The 24,061-nt window shown below is 37.6% G+C and overlaps 1 pseudogene; it reads right to left on the bottom strand.

Moving 5' to 3' along the window:
• Window positions 1-2,540: 2,540 nt before the first annotated feature.
• LOC114037419 lies at window positions 2,541-23,539 on the bottom strand (annotated as a pseudogene).
• Between the last annotated feature and the right edge of the window lie 522 nt (window positions 23,540-24,061).

The raw sequence follows: 24,061 nt of genomic DNA, 5'->3' as shown, positions 1-24,061 counted from the left end.
GTGCATTTCTCTAATCAGTAGTGATTTAGAGCATTTTTTATGTGACTATTGATAGTTTTGATGTCTTCTGAAAACTACCTGTTCATATCCATTGACTATTAATCAACCTGGGAAGGGCTCTTATTTTTATAAATTTGGCTCAGTTCCTTATATATTTGAGAAATGAAGCCTTTATCAGAGAAATTTGCTGTAAATTTTTTCTCCCAGTTTCCTGTCTTCCTTTTAATTTTGGCTGCATTAGTTTTGTTTGTGCAAAACCTTTTTAATTTCATACAATCAAAATTATCTATTTTACTTCTGGTGATCCTTTCTATCTCTTGTTTGGTCATAAACTTTTCCTTTATTCATAGATCTGACAGGCACATTTTTCTATGCTCTTCTAGTTTACTTCTGATATAGTGGTGGGCCAGGATTCAGGAAGATTCATCTGGCCTCAGACACTTACAGTGTGACCCTGGGCAAGTCATTTAACACTATTTGACTCAGTTTTCTTATCTGTAAAAATGAACTGGAGAAGGAAATGGCAAACCATTCCAGTATCTTTGCCAAGAAAACCCCAAGTGGGGTCATGAACAGTCAGACTGAACAGCAACAACACAACAAATCACCTTTTATGTCTAAATCATTCAGCCATTATTGACCTTATCTTGGTATACAGAGTGAGATACTGCTCTATGCTTAGTTTCTGCCAGATTGCTTTCTGGCTTTTCTAGCAAATTTCATAAATAGTGAGTTCTTTTCCCAAAAGCTTGAATCTTTGGGTTTAGCAAACCCTAGATTAATATGGTCAATTACTACTGTGTATTGTGTATTTAATCTCATCCACTGATTAACTGCTTTATTTTTTAATCAGTACCATATTGTTTTGATGATTACTATTTTGCAATACAGTTTGAAATCTAAAACTGTTAGACTATCTTCCTTCACATTTTTTTAAACTTAAAAGGGGTTTATTTGTGATTTCTTATATAAATTTAGCTTGTAAATACAAGTCTATAAGTGTATTTCATTATGTTTCATTTCAAGTACTGCACAAGTTAAAATCTGATAAAGGATTTACATTCTCATATTTGAAACTCCCCATCTCAGACTTCTGTTTTAATGCGGTGGACAACTTCATTATTTTAACAGAAGCTACCTGCAGGAAAGTCTTTCTTTTATGGTTTCTAGGACATTCATTAGTTAGTGTGCATGCAGTTTTCATTTTCTATATCGTCATTCTCATTACTATCTTCATCACTTTCTAATGGGGTGCCTATGGCAGCTGAATCACCTTGTTTAGTTTCTTGGTGAAGGGGAAAAAAGCCAGTCCCACTGAAAGCTTCCTGTCTGTGGTAGAAGAGCACATATACTGCTTTGGACAAATATGATGTTCAGAAGCAGGTGAGACTACTGTTATCAAAATAAGACCATTTTTATCATCTTTTTTGAGGGGGCTAGGCAATGGGGTTAAGTGACTTGCCCGGGGTCATACAGGTAGTAAGTGTCAAAGGCAGGATTTGAACTCAGATCCTCCTGACTCCAGGGCCGGTGCTCTATCCATTGTACCACCTAACTGCCCCGATCATCTTTATTTTTTGTGAAAGCAGTATATTGCCCTCCTCCCATCCCTCCATAGTGGTTCGGCACAGCAATCAAATTGTAGCAGCAAGGCCCTGTATTTGGATCAATAAGGAATTCTGACATATCTAAGTAATTAATAGGAAAATCAACTGATGTGGCCAACTTATCCCTCATGTATCTGCTGTAAGAAAAATGCTTAAAATGCACCACCAGTACTAGAGGCAGTGACCATAAATCTAATTTTTTTTTGTAGCCTGCTGAAGTTCTTTACAATTCGGACAGTACCAAGGATCTTCAACACCTAGGTTTTCTTTTGTTGTAAAAAGCTCAATGCAATCTTTTAACTTCACAAAAGGTTTTTTTTGGGAGGTTTATATTTCACACTTTCATGTTTTTCAAAATCTCCAGCTGCATTAATCATAAAAATATCTTTTTTTTTCAATTCAGAATCCCAATCCAAAACAAGAAAAGATCTTTCATCTAGTCTAAGCTGTCTTTCATCAAATCTAATATGTCTAGCATCATCTTTGATGTAGTTGATATCAGTATTGCTTAAGTTGAACTGAAATGAAATAATAATGAATATAAATATTCACTTTTTGTGTCCCATGGAAGTTGACCTTTGCAAGTTTCTTCAGTACATAATCAATTTCAGAATCATTATATCCTCCAACTGAATTTCAGACTCACTGTTTTCATTCTCTGAAGGAAGTTCTTGATGCTGGCTGGATTAATCAGCTGGTTCATCTGTTTCCATTTTACTTGAGGAACTTCCTTTGAGTATTCCATTTGGGCAATTCCCATCAATATTTTGGTCTTTATAGCAGTGTAGGGATCCTTCTGTTTCTTCAGTTTCAGTAGGTGTTTTTACATAATGGCACATCCTCCACAATAGAAGATTGTAGAGTTTTTCTTCAGCATTATTTCTAGGTACTGTCAAGAAAAGGTTGACCAAAGAGTGATGAACTCTATGGTGGCTATAACCTGTGTGTCTCTTCTCTTAAACAAACAGGAATTATGACTTGCTCAGTATCTTCTGTTCTATTGATGGTAATTTCAAATACATAAATATCATCCCATTCTATAATACTATTGAAATTTTCATCTATAGCAAATATTCTATGAAATCTATTATTGTATATATCAATAACTGTCATCTTATCAGCTGGTACTCCTGGCGAAGTGAATAGTGCTGTGCAAAGATCTAGTATATTTTCAATTTTGAGAACAACTACTTTGCACAAAGGTTTGGTAAGTGGATCCATTCTAACTAAATGAACTTCCAAAGTATGCTCTTTTTTCATAGGCAGTGGAAGTGTTGAGTAACAAAAAGCATCAAATGTGACTGAAATCTTAGTGCACTCAGGACAAACTAAGGTTGATTTGAAAAGGCTATGAAATATATTTACTATGATAAAGTCATATCTCTTTAAATGGTTTTCCCAGGCTTTTTCAGCAACCACCTTGTCAGGCTTTCCATCAGCATCCTTCAGTTGAATATAAGATTTTTTTCTTAATTCTATTCAAATTTTAAGGTAGACTATCTAATAGGAAAACTAGTAATCATGGCAGTCTTGCTGTTGATACCCAGAAAATAGAGGTGCAAAGCATCCTACTTGTGTCTTAAAGGCTCTTGGAGTGACATAGTTGTATTTTCTGGGCCACATTTGCTTGACGAGTTCAGTATAAGATTTTGTCATTTCACCTCTCATTTCTAAGGGATTGTCAAAATTCAGTTCTTGATATTTATCACTGAGGAAATACTTAGTAAGTGGAGGGGTATTGCTCAAAGACTGAATAGCTGAATTCATGAAACATGTATTTCCCAAGTCACTTAGGCCATATAGGCCAGGCTGCTCTTTGTTTCTTCCTGCCTCTGAATAATCATAGTTCTTGTAAGCAATGTATAATGGGAGACAATAGTTTGAATTTTTCACATTTCAATTGTTGATGTTGTTATAATTTTTTGATAGAGATGAAGGAGAGATCTTTGATGAAGTTGAAAAATTGGATGTATCTGGGGACTTAGGACTGAAGGACTCCATGACCATGCCCTATCTTAATTTTTCTGCTCTGTTACTAGCATCTGAACTTGATATAAACCAGCACCCTAAATGGTACTGTCTGGCTCATTTAGTGGTTCAAATGTACAACTCATGTATTTGTTCCATAATCTGGTCTCTTTTTTGGTCTGGAATACCAAACATTTTTCTTATTTCTTTTTCAATTGTAACTCGTGTATTTTTGGTTCCTGACACTCCATCTATGTGTACCAGCTGACAAGTTTATTCCAGCCTTCAGTTGGCAATAGGGCATAATCCAATTCATCAATAAGATGTTTCTTAAGGGACTGAGCATCATCATCTTTAAGGAGTCCAAAATTATCAGTTGGGACCAGGGTACACATTTTGATCTCCCATCTGCTATTTGTTCCAATTGTCAAATCCAACATATTTTTTTCCACTGTTTGAATCAACCACTATCCACTAAATATCCGATGAGAGCCCAAAGCTGGGAGTGGCTGGGGAGGGTGGGATGCAGGCAGTAGCCCCCACACCTCCCTTGCTTACCTACATTTTTTTCCGCCATTGATTCCTTTGATATGCCTGACCTTTTATTCTTCCAGATGAATTTTGTTACCATTTTTTCTAGCTGTATAAAATAATTCTTTGGTAGTTTAATTGGTATGGCACTGGATAAGTAACTTAGGGAGAATTGCCATTTTTATTATATTGACTTGGTCTACCTTTATTTGTGTGAAAAATGTTTTGTAATTGTGTTCATATAATGCCTGGGCTTGTCTTGGCAGATGGACTCTCCAGTATTTTATATGTCTGCAGCTATTTTAAATGGAATTTCTCAGGAATGCAGTGCTAGTTCATCATTAGGAAAACTATCAGCATAATTGGCCATATCAGTAACAAAAACAACACAAGTCATATAATTATAACATTAGATGCAGAAAATGTCCTCAACAAAATAAAATATCAATTCTTATTAAAAGCATAGGAATAGGAATCAGTGGGACCTTTTTTTTTTTTTTTTTTTTTGGTGAGGCAATTGGGGTTAAGTGACTTGCCCAGGGTCACACAGCTAGTAAGTATTAGGTGTCTGAGGCCAGATTTGAATTCAGTTTCTCCTGATTCTAGGGCCAGTGCTCCATTCACTGCACCACCCAAGTACCCCGGGACCTCTTTTAAAATAATAAATAGAATCTATCTAAAACGAAGGGCAAGCATTATCTGTAATATGGATAAACTTGATAGGGGTGAAGCAAAGATGTCTATTATCACCACCATTATTCAATATTGTACTAGAAATGCTAGGTATAGCAATAAGACAAGAAAATTTCTAAATTGAAAGAATAAAAATAGGCAATAAGGAAACAAAACTATCACTCTTTGCAGATGATATGTTGGTATACTTAGAGAACCCTGGAGAATCAACTAAACAACTAGTTGAAACAATTCACAATTTCGGTGAAATTGCAGGATATAAAACAAATCCACATAAATCATCAGTATAAATCCTACTTGGGCTTAGTGTAGGATCTTCACAATATATTCCTGTAATTTCCTTGTTAGTATTTTTTTAAGAAAGTTTTTGCAACAATATTCAGAGAATTGGTCTATAGTTTTCTTTCTCTGTTTTTGCTCTCCCTGGTTTAGATGTTAGAACCATATTTGTATCATCTAAAGAATTTGGTAGGTCTCCTTTTTTACCTTCCCCCTTCCAATATTTGTATAGTATTGAGATTAATTATTCCTTAAATGTTTGGTAGAATTAACCTGCAAATCCATCTGGTTCTGGGGATTTTTTTCCTATGGTACTCATTTATGGCTTGTTCAATCTCTTTTTCTAAGATAGGGTTATTTAAGTATCCTGTTTCCTCTTCTGTTAAGCTGGACAGTTTGCTTGTTTTAAGGATGTATTTTGTTTTTCTATCAGTCATTTCTGGTTGTACCCTCTTCTCCCATACTTCTGATGTACCTTTTCTTGTGATAGAGAAAAAAAATTGGATACTGTGGCTGTGCCTGACAATGTGTGCAGCACTTTTTCTTTTTTTGCTATAGCCCCTCACTTGTCAAATGAAAAGGAAACACGTTTATTCAAATCTTCTCTGAGCCAAGATTGGTCATTATAGTTATACCATGTTTGGTTTGTATTATGGTTCTTTTCATTAGTGTAACTAATTTCTATGTATACTATTATCCTGGCTCAGCTCACTTTGCTTTGCATTAGTTCATGTCTTTCCTTATTTCCATAAATTCCTCATATTTATTATTTGTCATGGTACAACAATGCTGCATGGCATGTCCATGCCCCAATTTGTTTAGGTATTCTTCAATCGATGGTACCCACTTTGTTACCAGCAACTGTTTCTGGTTCTTTGCTACCACACACACACACACACACACAAATGCTGCTATGCATATTTTTGTCACCTCTGAAACATTTCTTTTTGTTTCTAACCTCCTTGATGTATGACTAGGAGTGGGAACAGTAGGTCAGTGTATAAGAACAGTTTAGAGATTTATACATTCCAAATTATTTTCCAGGATCAACCCATAAACATTTATTGCCAAGTTTTTGTGAGAAGCTATATGATTAGTTTGAGTGGACTTATAAAAATATAAATCTGTATAGTCTATGTTTAAATCTTCCAGAGTATTGGTTAAATGTCATGGAACCCCAGAGAACAAATTGAGTATTATAGCATTTTCAACCCTTGACTTCAACACATTTTAGATATATTTATCAATTAATGGAACAACAAAAATCATGGGGACTTTGCCATGTTTGATTCCAGTGGTCTATCAATACTGAGTTAGAATCACCACACTGTTGTGAAGAACAGAAATGTAATATGTAGTTTTACTAAAATCGACTTTTAACTTGCTCACAGTAAGGGAAGGAACATTGGTGTATGTAAGCAAAAACTAGAAATAATTTGCTCTCTGAAGAGCATACCTGAATAGGAATCCCTTCTGCATTATATGTGATAAGTGGTAATCAAATCATTTCTTGAAGACCTCCAGTGAAGAGCAACCCATACAATGATAGCATGATAAACTGGAAAGCGTCCATGGTTGGGTAATGAGAAATGTGAAAGGTCTCAGTCAGTTAGGCAATGCTGTGGATACAGCACCATATCTGGAGTCAGGAAAACCTGATTTCTAATCTGGCCATAGATATTTACTAGCTTGGGTAAGTCTTTTAACCACTATGTGTCTCAGTTTTCTCATCTGTAAAATGGGGATAATAACAGCACCTACCTCCCAGTGTTGTTGTGAGGAGCAAATGAGATAATATTTGTAAAGTGCTTAGCACAGTGCCTGGGACATAGTAGGTGCCATGTAAATGTTGATGATGATGATGATGATGATAATGATGATGATGATGATGATGTCATAACAAGATCAGTTGAAGGAACTGGTGATATTTAGATTTAGCCTAGAGAAGAAAACATGGGAGAGGCATGATAGCTACCTTTAAGAATTTGAACAATTGTCATATCAAAGAGGGAAGAAACTTGTGTTTGGCCCCAGATGACAAGGCCAAGAGTAGTGTTTAGAAGCTGCAAAGAGGCAAATTTTGGCTTATGGTGAGAACGCTTTCTAATAATCAGAGCCATCCTAAAATGGAATGGGCTGCCTTTTGAGACACAGTGAGTTCCTTCTTAATGGAGCTCTTCCAACAAATGCTGCTAGGCATATTTTCCAGAAAATATGTTGTATGAGTTGGCTTAGAAGACCTTTCAACTCTCTTCTTGCTTTGAATTTCTGTGATTCTGTGAGACTTTATTAGGAGCTGACAAGTCAACAAAACAAAGTGATACTCATCCTTTTGCCTTAAAATCTTAGGAGATTTTCCTCTGGAGGAGAACAAATGATAGGATAAAAATTTGAGGCTAAGCAATAGATTCACCAATAATTCTGCCCTAGAAGCTAGTGTTTCTAAATGAACACTTTGTACTTCAAAGCTGGGCCTATATTACTGAAACTGTATAGGAGACTGTGGATTGGCTCCAAGGGGTAGGTCATTAACAAATCAGATGGTGGGAAGATGGGTCACACTCCCTCTCACCCTAGAAAACCAATCCTAAGTTTATCTATAATAGAACTGTACCACTTCCTTCAAACTGAAATACGCTGCCCCACTCTACCTTTGTACTTAGCTGTCTATACTAGACATGGGCATTTTGGAACAGTTATAACCAAACCCAATTCTTCACCCCGCACCCAGGACTCCTATCACTTCATGGCTGCCACTGCTAATCCTCAGACCAGGTGCTATGCTTTAGTAAGATCAAACTCTACTCTCCATATGCTTCTCATTTTTCAGTATGGAAAAAGTGATTAATGTAGAGTGAATGGGCATGGATGGGTTGCAATTACATTATCTTTGCCCTTAAACCCAACCTTCTCCTGAATTTCCTTATTGCTGTCCAGGGCAATACCATTCTGCCAGTTTCCTAGGTTCTCAACGCCTTCTCATCCTTGATTCCTCACTCAATTCAAACTGCTCTCTTCAAAGTTATCAATGATCTCTTCATTGACAAATCTAATGGCCTTTTCTTGATTCTCATCCTTCTTGACCTCTCTGCAGAATTTGACGTGCCACCTTCTCTTCCTTTATGCTTACTCTCTCCTCTCTGGGTCTTACCTGACAACATTTCACCTTCTATCCATTTGACCATTCCTTTTCTCTTTGTTGGATCATCATCTATATCATTCACCCTAACTGTGGGCATATCCAAATGGCCTATCCTAATCCCTCCTCTCCTATCTCTGTACACTCACTCACTCACTTGGTGACTTCCTAAATTCCCATGGGTTTAATTATCATCCCTATGAAGATTACTCCAAGATCAACATATCCAGCAATAATCTTTCTCCTAAACTAGAGTTCCACATCACTTATTGCTTAGTGGACATTTTGAAGTAGATATCCCTGAGACATCTCAAACTTAACATGGCACACCTAAAATAAAACTCATTACCCTTCTACCAAAACCTAATTCAGTTCCATATTTCCTGTTTCTCCTGAGGGCACCATGATCCTTCCAGTTGCTCAGGTTTACAACCTGATGTTATCTGGACTTCTCATTTTCCTTCACCCCCATATTCAATCAACTGTCAAATTTTATAATCCCTACTTTCCTAACATCTCTCATATATGCCCTCTTCTTTTGAAAGACATGGTAAAACAAAGAACAAATAAGTTAATGAAACGCTTGGCCATGTTGGTTCAGTTAGTTAATAAATTAGATACCTACTATGCTCTAGGCACTTTGTTAAGTACTAGAAATACAAAAACATGATCCTTGGCCTCAAGGTGCTCACATTCTAATGGGAGAGACAATATGGAAATAATTATTTGTGTAAAAGACATATATTGTGTAAATGAAAAGTAATCTCAGAGGGAAGCCACTAGCAGTGGGGGAAGGGACCAGGAAATGCCTTCTGTGAAGGTGAGATTTTATGTGAGTCTTAAAAGGAAGCCAAGGAAGCCAGGAGATAGAGGTTAGAAAAGAGAGTATGACAGCTATGGGCAGAGCCTGTAAGAAGGCATGGGTACCAGAAATGGAGTGTCATATATGAAGAACAGCAAAGAAGCCAATATAGCTGGATGAGAGTACATGGAGGGGAGTAAGGCCAGGTTGTGAAGGGCTTTTAGTTCAGGTCGTTTTTTTCTTTTCCCTTGGATTGTTGTAATATCATCCTAATTGTTCCCTCTGCCTGAAGTTTCTTCCTTCTCTAATCCATCCTCCACACAAGTGCCAAAGCAATTTTCTTAAAGTGTAAATCTTATTATGTCTCTTCCTTATGCAACAAATTCTGGTGACTCCCTCTTGATTGAAGGATCAAATATTATTTTATCTTTATGTCATCTTTTAATAATTCCTATTTTGTGTAAGTTTTATAATGTACATCAATCATTAATCAAGAAATATTTGTTAAGTGCCTATTATGTGCCAGACACCGTGTCAGGTGCCGGAGATACAAAGACAAAACAAAATGAAACAATCTATACTTTCAAGGATCTTACACTTTAATGGGAGAGACAGCAAATACAAATCCAAGGCCTGCATATAAAGCATGAAGGTTTGATTTGATAACGCCAGCTGGTAGTGCCGAATTCTTAGTGGTTCCAAGATCTAGCTTTAAACTCCTCATCTCAATCACTCATTCTCATACAAAGGAAAATCCCCTAGGCTTTTGTGGCCAAAGGACTTGACACATCTTATTTTCAAGTCAGAGGATTCACTTGCCTACAAAGAAACTGATGCTCCTTCCACTGAGTCTTTCTATGCTTTTATCTCCTAACCTCTTGTCCTTTCTTACTGACTCAGAAGCTTTAATGGATTCCATTACACTCCTATAGTGCATTTCCAACCCTCTAGAGTGACAACCCTATTTCTAGGCCACACTTGAGACATATTTCATTTTGGTGGGTTATCCATGCTCTTCTTAGTAAGGTAGATGGAGGAGCAAAACATTCTTTCAGATTGCCTCCTCCCTCCACCCCCAAGTCCTTTTGCCACTGTCTAAGAATTCAAGTAGATTAGAGATATAACTCGCATAAAGAACATTCTATCGATGCCACCAACAGGGTTTCAATTGTGTAAACTTACTGAATAGAATGAATAATTACTCAGTCATCATATGTGCTATTTTCAGAAAGTGGTGATTGGAACATGAAACTATGAAAGTGAATTTTAAAGATAATTAAGAATCCAGAAGACTAAAAAGGTAGGTTTGCTTTTAAACTCCGCAAATTTTAACAGGATGGCAAGTTGCTTCAATGCAACAAGAACTCTGATTTCCCTATTACATATACCAAGGACAAAAGTACAGCCAGTGCTCAATTATCTGCATTGTAGATTTGTTTTTGTTTGTCCTTCATTCTTGAATAGAACCATGACATCAGGAAGGTGATGCCTTGACTTGCAAGCAAATTGGATTTAAGTGAGAGAGGGCTGTGCAAAGTTACCAGCCTCACTTTTCTCCTCTAGAGCCATCTGGGTCCAGTGGCAAGATATAGATCAGGACAACTGGAGATGGCCCCTTATGCGTGGTTATGGGGCTAAGTAAAGAACACTGGACTCAGGTTCAAATCTTAGTGTCTCTGTGACCTTGCGTAAATTATTTAACCTTTCTTGGCTTCTGTTTCTTTATCTGTAAAATGGTATACTAGGTGACTTCTAAGGGCTTTTCCAGCGCAACTAAGTAGCACAGTGGATACAGTACCACGCCTGTAGTCAGAAAGACTCACTTTCCTGAGTCCAAATCTGGCTTCAGATACTTACTAGCTGTGTGACTCTGAATGGGTCACTTAACTGAATTTGTAGTAAGCTATATTCTAAAAGGCCATCTTTCTACATTCCTTATTATGGTATTTGTCATCCACATAGAGGCATCAATTAGTCAGTCGATAAGGTTTTAAGTGCCTACTATATGCTAGTCACTATGCTAAGCCCTGGGGATACAAAGAAGGGCAAAAATCAATCTTTGCTCTCAAGGAGCTCACAGCCTAATGAGGGAAACAAGATGAGAACAACTATATACAAGCATGTTATATACAGGATAAATTGTGGGGAGTCTTAGAGGAAAGGGTCTGAGATTAAGGAGACTCAGAAAAGATTGAAGAAGATGAGACTTTAGTGGAAAGTAGGGGAAGCCGGGAAGGGGAGATTAGAAGGGGCAATATTTCAAGCATGGGTGACATCCAGTAATAACATTCAGGGTCAGAAGAAGGAGTGTCTTGTACAAGCAGCAGCCAGGACAATATCACTGGAGAATACACGGAAGAGAGTAATGTATAAAAGGTCTGGAAAGGTAAGAAGGAGCCAGGTTATAAAGAACTCTAAAAACCAAGCAGAGGATTTTATATTTGATCCTCGAAGTAATAGGAAACCAGTGAGGTTTATTGAATAGGGGTGGCGGTAGGGTTTTATTATAAGGCCTGAGCTTTATGAAGATTACTTTGACAGTTGAGTGGAGGATGGCTTGGAGTGGGGAAAGACTTGATGCAGGGAGACCAATGAATAGGCTACTGCAATAGCCTATCATAGTGTAAGGTGATGCACTAGGAGAAGTTGCAGTGTCAGAAGAAAAAAGGGGGGATATACAAAAGATGTTAGAAATGACAAGACTACAACTGATTGGATATAGGAGAGTGTATGTGAGAGAGAGTGAGGAATGGACAATGAAACTTAGATTGCATAGTAGACAGTGTGACAGACTTGGAATCAGAAAGACCTGAGTTCAAACCCCGCCTCAGATATTTATTAGCTGTGTCACGTTGGGAAAGTTACTTAACCTCTCTGGATCTCAACTTCTTTATCTGTAAAATGAGGCTGATCACTAAGGTCCTGTCCAGCTCTAGATATATGATCCTATGACTTGTACTGTAGGTTATCAGGATCTGACTTTTTAGAAATACTATTTTACTTTTTTCCAATTATATGTAAAGATAATTTTTACCATTTATTTTTACAAAATATTGAGTTGCAAATACTTCTCCCTCCTTCATTCCCCTCCCATCTTTCTAAAACAGTAAGCAATTTGATATAGGTTCTATATATGCAATCATATAAAACATATTTCCATATTAGTCATAGTTTGAAAGAATAAACAGACCAAAAGGAAAAAAAAATCATGAAAAAATAAAGTGAAAATAATCTGCTTAGATTTGCATTCAGACTCCTTAAGTTCTTTCTCTGGATGTGGATAGCACCTTTGTAATTGTCTTGGATCATTGCATTACTGAGAAGAACTAAGTCATTCATAGCTGATCATCACACAGTGTTGCTGTTACTGTGTACAATATTCTCCTGGTTCTGCTCATTTCACTTTGCATCAGTTCATATTAAGTCTTTCCAGGTTCTTCTGAAATCTGCCTACTCATCAGGATCTGATTTTATATCCTCACTCCTGCTTACCAACTTGTGACCTTGGACAAATTACCTCTCTGGGCCTCAGTTTCCTCATTTGTAATATGGGCTAGGAGCTGTACTAGAGACCCTCTGAGGTCCTTTCCAGTCATGAACCTGTGATAAACTTTATGTTTTAAAAGATTGTCCCTCTACTTCCCAGAACATTCTTGAGTTGCGTCTTCATCATCCACATAAGAAGTAGCATATCACATTGGATAGCGTACTAGTCTTGGACTTAGGAAGTCCTGGGTTTAAAGCCTGTTTCAGATATTTACCATGTGTGACATCGTCTAACCATTCTCACCCTTATTTTCCTTATCAGGTTTACAATGGTGACAGCAATAACACCTACCTCACAGATCTGTTGTAGAGTTAAAATGAGAAAACATAGGGAAAGCACTTTAAAAACTTTTACAGTGGTATGCGAATGTCAGCTGTTATAATTTAGCCAGTTTCTACTTGGAGAACTCAAACTCATTTTATTTTCAGCTTAAGAAAAATGTAATTTAGGATATAAAATTTCCAGTAAAAAGGATGCAAAACAGAGACTTTTAAATAAGGACAAATGACTTTTTGTGTATCCATAACACTGTTCATTCTCAATTATATCATGATTGCAAGCTAATCTCTCCTTCTGGAGCTTAAACACTTACTAAACATACACAATCTACTATTATAAGATTAAGCCTGGTGGTTTTGAGACCACCTTGACAGTTTTCCCTTAAGGAAGGTTGTGGTTTATAGAATCTATGCATGAAAACCATTGTTATAAGATTAGGCCTGATGATTTTGAGGCCATCATGACAGTTTCCCCTTAGAGAAGGCTGGAAGCTTATAGAACATACCCATGGAAAAATATTGAAGATAATATTTTTGAAGGTTGGTACAGCAGTATTCCACCAGTAATATTTTGTCTACAACCAGATTGTTTTTGTCCTTAATATGCAATCCCCAAAATAATATTTTGTCTACTGCCAGCTTTTCTCCCTGATGACAAAACTCCCAAAATAATATTTTGCCCTGACTCCTGGTACTCAATTTGTCCTGCTCCAGGGAGGCCATCCGAAATCACAGTATAAGAACCTCACTCTTTGAAGAGCACTTTGTAGCACACCCTCCCCTCTATCAGGAGTACCCCTTCCCACCAGATTTTTCCCCCTCCCCTCCCCCAGGAGCACACCTCCTTGCTAGAACATCCCTTTTCTGCTGAATGAACCCATGTCTCTGTGTTCCCCAACACAGCGTTGCCCTTACGTGAGTTATGTTCTGTGTTAGTGTATTTGCCTGTATTCTATGTTAAATCCCCTTTTCCTCTTTTCCCTTCCTCCTCTTCTCCATTGCTTGCAATAAAGCTTTGCATTGAACTGACTCCCATCATTTTACTTGCTATTCTTAGTACCAGAACTCATTAACAGGTTGCTTTCCCAAAAGTCTCTGGCTGGACCACAGGCCTTTCCTTAGACATAAACTGGGTACTCAGACAAGGACTTAATGTATTGATAGCCTCATCTAGACTGGGGGAATATGGCACTGCTAAACCAATTCTAGAAAGTAAGGATCAATAGGGGAATACTTCATCCTCTAGGAGGGACTCCCTTATGCCAGAAGACTGTCTCAAAATACCTATGATATAGCAGAGCCAAACAGGGAGGAAATGATAACAAATGAACAATGAGCCACTCACTTTTAGAATGTACATGAACTTTCTCTTTAGGGACATTGATCTGTTATTTAAACTGGTATCTTCTCATTGTTTTCTTTGCCTCTTGAATCACTTATCCTTCATTCTTTATCATTTCCCCTACAACTTATATCTCACCTTTCATCTCCTCCCCTTCATGGTCAATATGGTCAAATATTCCTTTGCTTGGATTCTTTTGGTTCAAAAGAAACTACCACTCCATATTCAGCAAACAAGTTATGTTTTGCATCCTTCTTCAAGGCTCCAGCTCTTCCAAGGAGTAGACCCTAAGTTCTAATAGCCCAACAAATGAATGATGGAAAGCATGTGATAGAAAAACTAATTTTCTCCATCCAAAAAAGACCTTGTTCTTCCTGCCAGGGGCCATCTCCAGTCATCCTGATCTATATCTTGTGACTGGACCCAGATGACTCTGGAGGAGAAAGTGAGGCTGGTGACTTTGCACAGCCCTCCCTCACTTAAATCCAATTTACTTGTATGTCATGGCATCATTTTCCTGATGTCATGGTCCTCTTCTAGAATGAATGACAAACAATAACAAGTTCTTCCTGTCTTACAAGCATATAAATCCCACATCAGACTAAGAGACCAATCTCTCTTGCATTTAGTACAGTGCTTAAACCTTGTGAAGTAACAATAATAACCATTTATGGACCCTTAACACAAGTTGGCAACATTTTCTCTCCCTTGAGTCACATCTTTCAGCTAAGTCATTTTTACAAGTTCATTCCAAGCGAAATTAAAGTGCCATGAGTTGCAGAAAGAATTGGTATTTATAGTAGGCAGTTAAATGCTTGTTGAATGAATGGCCCAAAACCAATTCTTTAAAATGTAACCTGATAATTCTTCCTAGATGGAATTTGTATTAGTGCCTTTGTAAACACATTTCCTTCTCAAGTCACATATCATGAAGGAGATAGTTGGGCTGATGGACTTATTCTTAGTAGCAGTATTACCTCTTCTGTTACTTTTGTATTTGGGAGTACTTTGCTGGGGAACAGAGGGTTGTGAAAGGACCTATCCCTAATCTTAATTTTTACTTTTTTTTGCATCTGGTTCTAACAATTCTCTTATTAACTGGATATGTCTTCATCTATAGTGGGTGTCACTATTAATAATACTAGATTTAGCTCAAATATTCTATAGTTACATGGCAAAAATACTGGTATATTTTATCTATGTATCTATTCATCTACCTCATGTTCTCTAGTTTTTTTCATCTATCTTGCCTTCACAACTATACCGATAGGAAGGTACTACAGCTTCTCTGCATTTTGTTCCTGCTCCAGAGCCTAGCACAGTGCTAGACACACAGTAGGTGCTTGCTGATTTGACTAAAAGCATGTCTAAAATAAAAGACAGACTTGCAATTGGTGAAGCAAATGCTCTCTGCCCATAACGTGTTTGACTTCAATGAAGGGAAATGTTATGTATGTATTTCATTGAAAGAACTATTGGTCATATCCTGATCTTTTTACCTATGCCTTCATGCATGAATAGTGTTATCTTTAAAAATAAATGGCAACCATATACAGAAGGAAGTGGCTCAGTCGTGTCTCAATAGACAAATCTCTGTTAGGCCTACTTTTTGTAGAGGTTAGGGGAGGACCTCACCAATAGGAGGATGAGACTATAGGGATTGAAGTATTGACACTGGGAGAAGAAAGCCACTGGGAATAGAGGTGGAAAGAAAGTCAAGAGAGCCATAGGTTGCTTCAGGTTTGAAGACAATTCGGTGTAACATGCATGAGCACTAGTGTGCTAGTGGATTCTTGACTGATGGAGAATGTAGGAAAGAGGATTAGAAACCTTGGTTTCCCATCAAAAAATAATTCCTCAGGTTTTCTCATCACAACACCTGAGGTATCCTGACCATGCATCCAGAAAGACCCACTCAAGATATGTCTGGTTTGGCCAGGCTTGATTAAAGTGAATTTTGTGACTTTTGCACTAGGGTGAAAGAAATGTATGGTCAGGAATGTTATTAATGGGTAACCAAGACATAATATAGGTAGTGAGGCTGGCTAATTCGAATGGAATGATTCCAAAGTCTTGAACCTGGATAGCTAGAAAGGTGATAGTACCCTTGTTAGAAAGAAGAACAGGCAGCTTAATGGGCAGAATGATGGATTTAGAATCAGGAGACTTAAGTTTAAGTCTGGTCTCAGATACCTATTAGCTATGTGACTCTGGGCAAGTCACTAAACCTCTCAGTGCTCCAGTTTCCTCAATTGGAATATAGAGATAATATCATTTCATATAATAATACTTCACAGGATTGTTTTCAGAACCAAATGAAATAACATTTATGTAAAGGGCTTTCCAAACCTTAAAGTGTTCTGTAACTGTTAGCTATCATTATAACAAATTCCATATTGGACAAATGATGAGTTTGAGATGCCTTTGGGATATTTTTTTCAGTTATCCATGTAGATATAAACCTGTACTTGCCCAGCCTTGCCTTCCAATGAGAAAGGGAACAGAGCTTCTGACATGAAAACCTACTTTCCTACCTTAGCAGTCATAATCAAGGCAAAAACCCAATTAGCCTTGGGACTAGAAAGCTAAATGCAAGCACAGTATAAAAATTTGTTTATTAATTTTATTAGCTCAAATCTTAAGCCAGGATAACATATTTTCACTAAAGTACATTGTTCACTTGATATGTTTTATTTACATGTATTTTTCACCTACCTGTGCTACTTATTCCCATTAAACTGTAATCACATTGAGGACAGGGGCATACCTTTTACTTCCATATTTCTTCTGTTAGAGGAAATGTCCAATAAATGCTGTTTACATTTATTATTACTATTATTAGCAATAATGATAATAGCCAGCATCATATAGCACCTTAAAGTTTACAAAGTACTTTACATATGTTATCTCATTTGTTTCTCACAACAATCCTATGAGATATTTACAGATGAGGAAGCTGAGGCTGAGAGAGTTCAAGTGACTTGCCTAGGGTCACTCAGCTGGTAAGTGTCTGAGGTCGGATTTGAACTCTGGTATTCCTGACTCCAGATCTATTGCTCTGCCAACTACATCATTTGTATATAAAATACAATAAGGACTGAGCTGTCAATGGAGCTGTATTGAAATTTCTCTTTGATTTTGCATTGCTCATTTTATTACAATTACTGTGATTTACAGATGCTTGGCGAGGTCTAATAATTCTTTTGTTGTCAAACCCATATGTAGTCAGAATATTACCTGATCTTGGGCAGTAAAGCAAGATGAAAGAATGTGTTCATTGTTCTTGCCTGTTGCAGACATTAGCTTGGTGATATATTTGTAACAGCTGTCTATAATTGCCAAGGCCATCATGGAACAAGAGAGTGGCCAAGAACTAGCTGGAGTTAGTTTGAGAAAGTTCCCTGAAGAATGTGGGCCTAACATGGTTAAAAATATATGCACGCCTTCATCTTCCTGTAACATAAAGAATATTTTTGGAGATAGAAGAAAGATAATAAAAACTTGAGCAAAATAAAAGGTATAAATAATACTCTGAGATACAGCCTTGCATCTCTTCCCTTGTTGATAACATGGCTTTTGTTTGTTGCTCCAGAACCAAAAAGCTCCTTAACAGTCCACAGTGACACCTCGGCTATAACAATACCATGGTGACGCACTTGGGAAAGGGCCTGGGAGTGAATCATGAAGTCCATTGATAAGGAGCAGAAAATTAATTAGGCTAACCAGATGCTCAGGAAAGGAGTAATAACACTTTTTACCTTAAAAATATTAATCCTGTACAAATTAAAACCCTGGATTTGATTGTGGTCACTGCTTTGGGTTCATCTAAATATGTTTTGAAAGAATGGAATAAAGAAAAAGCCCAGGAAAATAGCTAATGGATGAAAGAGAAAAAATATAATTGGTTTTCCTTCATTTGCGATCTGACCTAATTAAGATATTAAAATACTAGGTGCATTACTTACAATGGTGCAGAAATGAATAGATAGTTTTAAGAGCAAAAAAAAAAAGCCACAAGTACTATAGCAACGAGAATAATTCTCTGAAACGTGTACAGTAAGAATTCTAAATAAATTACCCTCCCACTATATTGAAAGTTAATATGGAACAAAAGTATTAGAATAGTATAATAGATGTCAACACTGTAAGACTGTCTCAACAATTCACAGAATTATAATCACATTGTTACTTAATTCTTATTAGGTAAATACACAGTTTATATAGAAAATAATTTTGTTCTTTTATCCCAACACTTGGTATTTTTGTGCAAGGTTGCTTAATATGGTATTCAATACTTATTGGATGAAGTGTTGGACCTGAATCAGGAAGACCTGTATTCAAATTCTATCTCTGGCACTCACCAGCAATTTGACCATAGGCAAATAACTTCATCTCTCTTTCATCTGTAAAATGAAAATCATAATAACTATAGTACCTAACTCACTGAGAGGCTAAAATAAATAAGGTATTATAAATGTCTTTAAAAATGTTGGTGAAAAAAATAAATGGTCACATTACTGATAACTTGCTCAGATCACAAAAAAACTTTAATGTTTTAAACTTTTAAAGTATACTGTTCAAGGCCAACTAGGCAGTACAGTGGATAGAAAGTTAAGCCTGGAGTCAGGAAGATGAGTATCTTCTTGAGGTCAAATATGGCCTCAGACACCAGCTGTGTGACCCTGGGCAAGTCACTTAACCCTGTTTGCCTCAGTTTCTTCATCTGTAAAATGAAATGGCAAAACATTCCAGTATCTTTGCCAATAAAACCCCAAATGGGGTCACAAAGAGTCAGACAGGACTAAAAACCAACTGGAACAACAACAATGTGATGTCCAAGAATTGCTGGGTATCATGAGGCATTGAGAGCAGAAGACATTTAATCAAAAAAAAGACCTTAGAGACAGTTTAGAGCAGAGTTTCTTTATTTATAGATGAAGAAATTGAAAGCTGGAGAGGCTAAGTGAATTACCCAAGGTCACCCATCTTGTTAGTGACAAAATCAAGACTAGAAACCATGTTTCTTGACTCTTAGGCTAGTGATCTTTCCTAAGAGTCTTGTTGTTTGGGACTGGCTGCATCTTTTGCCCATCCACTTTTTAGATTGAAGAGTTGAATATAATAACTGAGCTGGCCAACTATATGGAAAATGTAATTGATATAGCTGACTTGGGTAATTTGAAGCAAAAATATTTGGTTTTTTTTTTCATAGTGGGAAGGACCATTTGGATCCTTCCATCCATATTTCACTGTATTTATCAGGATAGTTTGTTCCATTCACTATTTGTTTGTGTGCGATGTGGAATTGCTTCTTTCCTACTACCCACTAATGTTATGAAAAATTTTGTGGTATGCTATAGCATAGATTGACTGGGGAGGGAGTGTGGTACAGTAGAAAGGGCCCTGAGTGTTGAATCTGAAGACCTGGATTTAAAAACCACCTCTAATGCTTGCTCTCCTTGTGATCTTGAAGAAATGGACAAGATGGTACCCAAACTCCCTTCCAGTGCTACATCTATGATCATGTTGCTAGACATATGGTTTGGAAATCAAAGGACCATAGACCTAACGCTTAAAAGGAACTTTGAGACCATCTGCTCTAACCCTTTCATTTTATAGATGAAGAAATAAGCTCAGTGAGTTTATTAATAATAATAGTGCCTACTATTTATATGGCCCTTTAAAGTTTACAGAGTGTTTTAGATAGGTTACCTTGTTTGATCTTCAGAATGACTCCGTGAGGTAGGTGCTATTATTATCCCCATTTTGCAGATGAAGAAACTGAGGTTGAGAGCTTAAATGACTTGCCAGGGTCAGAGAGCTAATAAATTTCTGAGGCAGGATTTGAACTCATGTCATTCTGATTCTAAACCCAGTGCTCAATTCACTGAGCTGCTGAGCTAACTTACCCAAGATCACACAGTTAGTATCAGAAATGGAACTTGAAGCCAGGTCCCTTGACACCTGAGTCAGGTGACCTTTGAAGTTTCCTTGAATTTATCTCCATGACTAACATGCCAAACTTTTTCCTTTTCTATAATCATTTCTGATCTAGGCCCCGGATGTTACAGTGGTGGGTGGGGGAGACTTGAAAGATCTCCTGTAATAGAGAAGATGCTGCTGGGACTTTGCTCATCCCACTTTCATTCTGAGGAGGACAGACTGACAGTAGTTTATGCTATCATGTACCAGTATATGGCACAGATGACTATGCTACTAAGTTCATCATTAACTATCATTAACCTCATTTCAGTTTATACATATTGAGCTTCCCTTCTGGGAACAACTGGTTGTGAAGGTTTAATATTTTGTTCTTCAAGAGGCATCTGAAATAGTGGTATAAATCACAGAGAATTGTTAATTGTGCCTGGTGCTGACCACTGTCCCTTTGGGAGAATCACAGGTGCAGTTTTGTTTTAATTCAAACGCTTGATGTCAGAGGTATTGACTTGATGTATTCTCTACGTGGATAAGGGAAGAGGGAATCATTCTTTTCCCCGTAGGTTTTCAACAAATCTACCTCATCCAATGGGAAAATTGTAACAGTGATTTTTATTTTAAGAGTCAGATGCAGAGCAATGGAATTCTGGTATCTGGGGCAAATTCAGTTGTTGGTGCTGGTGGAAGCCCTTGGGGGGGGGAGACCTTGGACCTTGCTGGAAAGGCCACCAAGGGAGAGAGCAGGGTGGGATTGGTAAAGGCAGAGTTCACCTGGGGTATGCATAGGTCTTAGGTTCTCACTTGACCAATATACCCTAATATCAATGATTATAGATTTAGGACTTGATGGGACCTTAGAAGTTAACTACACTGATCTCTTGGGGGCAGCTAGGTGGCCCAGTGGATGGAGCATTGGGCTTGGAATCAGGAACACTCATCTTCCTGAGTTCAAATCTAGCCTCAGACACTAGCTGTGTGACCCTCAGCAAGTTAATTAGCCCTGTTTGCTTCAGTTCCTCATCCATAAATGAGCAGGAGAAGGAAATAACAAACCAATCTATTATCTTTGCCAAGAAAACCCCAAAATGGGATCAGGGAGAGTCGTATATGACTGAAAATGACTGAACAACAACACTGATCTCTTAATTTGGAAGAAAAGGAAACAGACCCAATGAGAAAAAGTGATTTGCTCAAGTCACCACTAACTGTATGTATTAGAGTAAAATCTGAACCTATGTCTTCTGTCTCCAAATCCAGCATTTTCCATGGTATTGTCATTGATTAGCTGTGGCTTCATAGGGAGAGGAAGCAACCCACTCCCTAAAGAGTCTGGATCTCACTCTTCAATTCTTGATAGTAGACAAGGTAGAGGTGGAGGCAGGAGTCATAATGATGGGAGAAGGCAGACCCTGGGAAAGGGGTGCCATGGCAATACACCTGTGGTAGTGGCAGCCTTGAACCAGATGGGGAGTGTTGAGATCATGCAATGTAGAGATGGTGGAGGACTGGCTGGCATGGGAATGGCAAGTCAGAGACAATCTGGGGAAAGAATGGAACACTGAATATTGTCAATTGGGGGAAATCTCTATTTGACTCACCTTAGTAACAGACCTGGTCAAATGGATCATAGCTTAAGCACTTAAAGGGTTTTATGGTCACTTGATCAAAACTTCTCATTTTATATATGAGGACCCTGAGGTTCACAGAAGTATAATGATTTGTCTAGAGTCACACAGGAAGTAAGTGACAGAGCTAAAATTCAAACCTACGTCTTCTGACTCTAAATCTAGCAATCTTCCAACTAAACCCCATCTTTCCACTGAACATAAAGCCTGCTTTATGCCTCATTATGATGCAGAGATGAACTGTAAGTTCTGGCAAGTTGTAACAATCTGGAACAGCTTTGATTACAGTACCAGTGACAAATTATGGATCTGTTGTTGAGAACCAGGTTAGCTAAGTTTAAAGAGGGTCAAGAGGAACTATAATCAAATCAACTCTACCATTATTCCTGAATGGGGTATGCCAACTTACTCCCCTTCCCCTATGGCCCTATTTATCCTTATAACTTTCTGGACCCAATGAACTTCCCTACTATTATTCCCCTACGTATGCTATTTTCTTCATTAAAATGGAAGCTTCTTGAAGGCAGAGGCAATCTTTGTTTTTTTATTTGCATCCCCAGGCATATATTAAGCACTAAAGAAATGATTTTACATTTATTAATTCATTCATTCTTAGAACCACAGTGACTTAGGAAAATAATCTAAGAACACCTGCACTGGAGGAGAGAAATAGTCAATGAAATCATGGCTCCTTGTAGTATGACTGGTTAATGATTTTGCCTGTTACCAAACACTATTTTCATGGTGAAGGTGCAAAAGTTGCAGAATTATCTTACACAAAGCTATACCAAGGATAGATAACAATGGCTGTGTCTGAGGACAAGAAATTTAAAGTCTATTATTAGCATTTATGATCCTCTAAGGAAGAATGCAAGGGTAGAGTCTGGTGGTGGAGTAGAGATGTATCAACAGTCAGATTGAATCAAAAACATGATGATGATGGAAGTCACATTTGAACAATCTGGAATCAGTAGAACCTAGTTTCCTGCTGTGCCAGTAAATGGAGGTCTGTTTCTTCCTCTGTAAATTGAAGGGGTTAAACAAGGTAGTGTCTAATGGCTCCTTCAGCTGGGATGGTATGAGATTTGAGCTCCATCTTAGCTCAGTCTCAAATTCAGAAGGAGTTGCTTGAGGACACTTACTCTTTCTGATGGTTCAGTTTCTGGGTACTTTTTGATGTCCCACTGGGTCTCTAGCATGATACTTTGAGGATGTATAGGAAGAAGGTGGGGGTTAGTTTCAAGAACTTTAAGTTCCCCCACCATCCAATCAGGCTTCTTGTATGCTAATTATTCTTAATACTGAGATCATAGATCAAAAGTTGGAGAGACCTTAGAGGTTATCTAATATAACTTTCATTTTATACATGAGAAAACCATGGTCATCAAGGTTGCATTGGTAATAAGTGGCACATCCATGGTTTGAACTCAGGTCTTATGTCACCTGCTGTTCTCGTATTAAGACTGGTTTAAATAGGAAGATATCTAACGGTCCTCTTTCCCTAGTTGGGGATGAATAGGGATGATTTATGTCTCCAGAAAGGGCCTTGTGGTAACCTGGGTTCTCTTTATTCCTCTACAGGTACCCTACTATTGCTCCAAACCTGAGGGTGTCTTTAATTCCTAAAATTCAGATCTGACTGCCAGTATAACACAGTGGTTCCTTATTACCTCTAGGATCAGTTATAAAATCCACTCTTTCATTTCCAAAGCCCATCATAACTTGACATGTTTTTGCCTTTCCAGTGTTCTTATACCTTACCTCCTTGCTGGTCTTCTGAAATGACATTCCGTTGCTCGACTTCATGACCTTTCACTGGCTGTACTCCATATCTAGAACATTCTCCCTCTTCATCTCTGCTTCTTGACTTCCCTGGGTTCTTTCAATTGACTTCCATTTTATGTAAGAAGCCTTTTCCTTTCCTCTGATAATACCTTCCCTTTGAGATTACTCTAAATTTATTCTGTATATATCTTATTTGTACATAGTTGGTTGAACATTGTTTCCCCCCACTCGACTGTAATCTCTATTAACAAGGACTACTTTTTGCCTTTTTGTATTCCTAATACTTAGCCCAGTGCCTAGAACATAGTAGGTGTTTAGTAAATACTTAATGACTTGATTTAGGTTGACTTATCTTGGGCATGGTTTCTGATACTTGCCCCAGGTTAAAAAAAATCCTAGTTACAGTTGGGTACTTACCATATAAAATGTTGTAATGTTCAGATCATCCACAATGACCCAGAGGGCCAACAGGGTGCAAGTAGTGGCAGAAGGCATTTAAACCATATGGAAGAGTAAGAAGGAGGC

Source organism: Vombatus ursinus, unplaced genomic scaffold (assembly GCF_900497805.2).
Source record: "Vombatus ursinus unplaced genomic scaffold, bare-nosed wombat genome assembly UNPS02000582.1, whole genome shotgun sequence".
Classification (NCBI taxonomy): Eukaryota; Metazoa; Chordata; class Mammalia; order Diprotodontia; family Vombatidae; genus Vombatus; species Vombatus ursinus.
This window is presented reverse-complemented; position numbering and strand designations above follow the sequence as displayed.